The sequence below is a fragment of the Podarcis cretensis genome (assembly GCF_951804945.1).
Source record: "Podarcis cretensis genome assembly, chromosome: 11".
Classification (NCBI taxonomy): Eukaryota; Metazoa; Chordata; class Lepidosauria; order Squamata; family Lacertidae; genus Podarcis; species Podarcis cretensis.
Genome location: NC_137180.1, coordinates 48,969,553 through 48,972,065, shown reverse-complemented (window position 1 = coordinate 48,972,065; position 2,513 = coordinate 48,969,553).

The window sequence follows — 2,513 nt, the reverse complement described above, 5'->3', positions numbered from 1 at the left end:
CCCTACTATATGCACTAACTTTTAAAATACTGTAGGCAGTATCTTTAAAAAGTAAAGAGCAGGGAAAAGCTGGATTATATCAACCTAAATTAAAGGATACTCTTCCTGAGCCAATCAATAAAGGAATGAAGAAAAAAACCATTTACCTTTGTTACCTGTTGCTCCTAACCTGAAACTACAGACGCTCCCTTGTACAGTTTGGGGAAAGTGGGCCTGTCTCTTCCTAGCATCTCTTCCCGCCCCTGGTCTACACCTCCCCCTTCTGATTGGACAGACTGTGGTAATTAATGCAGAACCATGGAGAGCACCGAAGGGTGACTGGAAGACGGGAGTGTCCGTCCATCTCAGATTACTTGTTTACATAATGCTACCCTGCCTAGAGTTTATCACCTTGTTTCCACGGAGACATGGCTTGCTGTGAAATGCCTAGCGCAACCTGCCAGGGATTTCATTGTTCCTGCGCTTGCGATGCTCCTCCCAGCCCTCTCCCTTCACTTTGTATTCAGGAAGAAAATGCTTTCTCTGAAACACAGGGGCAAAGCAGCAGAACAGAAGCCCTTGTGTGTTTTTTGCAAGAAATGTAGTATTGTGCTCAGGCACAGAGAGAGCTGGAGAGGTTTAAATGATCTATCCACTGCGATCAGACTGAACAAGTGTACAGAAGTACAGAAACTTAACACTGCTCCTTAGCACATTCCATATCTTACGTGGAAGTGCTTTCTTTCCCATGGGATGTCTGTCGGTAGCGAGTGTGTACAAGTCCAAATTTAGTACAATAGAGCAAAACACAACAGTTTCAGCGATGTAAAAAATGAGTTGAAAGTGAGCTTCTTAAATGATATACAGTCGTACCTTGGTTTTCAGACAGCTTAGTTCTCGAACGTTTTGGCTCCTGAACACTGCAAACCTGGAAGTGACTGTTCTGGTTTGCAAACTATTTTTGGAAGCCGAACGTCCGACGGGGCTTCCGCAGTTCCAATTGGCTGCAGGAGCTTTGATTTCTGAATGTTTGGAAGTCGAACAGACTTCTGGAACGGATTCCATTTGACTTCCAAGGTACGACTGTATTTGGCTGGTACCAGTATGGCAAAGGGAACACTACAGATTCTTAAGAATTTACTGAGCTTGAAACATTGACAACTGGCAGAATACTCCTGGGAAGCAACAGGCGCAAGGAGAGAGAGGAAGGGTATTTAAAAATTTCAGTGTTAAGAGGTGGATATAGGTACTCTAAGAGCCGAAGAAGAGCCTTCAGGTCAATGGCCCATTTGTCTAGCGTCCTGGTCCCACAATGGCTGACCAGATGCCCATGCAAGCAGGATTCAAGCTCAAGAGCAATCTCCCCTCCTGTGGTTTCAAGCAACTGGTATTCAGAAGTATTGCTCCCTCCAGCTGTGAACACAGAACGCAGCCATTATGGCTATTTATAGCCATTGACAGCCCTCTCCTCCATGAATTTGTCTAATCCTCTTTTAAAGCCACCCAAATTGGTGTCCATCACTGCCACATGTGGGAGCAAGTTCTGCAGTTTGCACTACCCTGAATCTTTCATGCCCATGATTTCTAGCATTATGAGGGAGAAAAACTCTTCTCTATCCGTGGTCTCCATGCCATGCATAATTTTAAGTTTTAGTGGAATTCTGGAAAGCTTTTAGGTAACAAGTGACTAATAAGATGTAATAAATAATAATAATAATAATAATAATAATACTTTCATTTTTTAAAGTATTTAATTCTTGAAGGAAATGTTAGCATGAGAATAGCAAAAATAAAAATTGATTATAGGTTGTCACCTGAATCACCTGTTAGACTTGATGGGAATCTTTACTCCCCTAAAACAATGCTTATTTCACTATTACTTTGGCTCCCAAAATATAAGCAGTAAGAATGAACAGTGGCTGGTATTCAACAAAGTTTTACTCAGATTAGAACCATTGAAATTACTGGCCTAAATTTAGTCACGTTCATTAATCTCAGTGGGTCTACTGAGTAAAACATGAATACCACCCAATATTTGTCTGGTGATATTTTCAACACCCTTCAACTTGCAAGCATGCTAGAAGAAGAAGAAGAGGAGTTTGGATTTGATATCCCGCCTTTCACTCCCTTTAAGGAGTCTAGAAGATATTCATGTTACAAATGACATTCAGATAGGTATTCTTTGGAAGCATGATGAATAACTCTCATTTTTTAAGAGTTTGTCTTAACACTTCCAGTCATAATGGAAGAAATATATACACCTGCTAATAATGACAAGCATATCCATATTTGTGTAAAGATTCTCTTTGAATACTGACAGCTATATACCCGAACTGCAAAAAATGTGATATTCAAAACAGCTACAGTGGTACCTTGGTTCCCAAACGGCTTGGCTCCCGAACAAATTGGTTCCTGAACGCAAACCTGGAAGTAAGTGTTTCAGTTTGCGAATGTTTTTCGGAAGCCGAATATCCCCCGTAGCTTCTGATTGAGTGCAGGAAGCTCCTGCAGTCCATCAGAAGCCGCACCTTGGT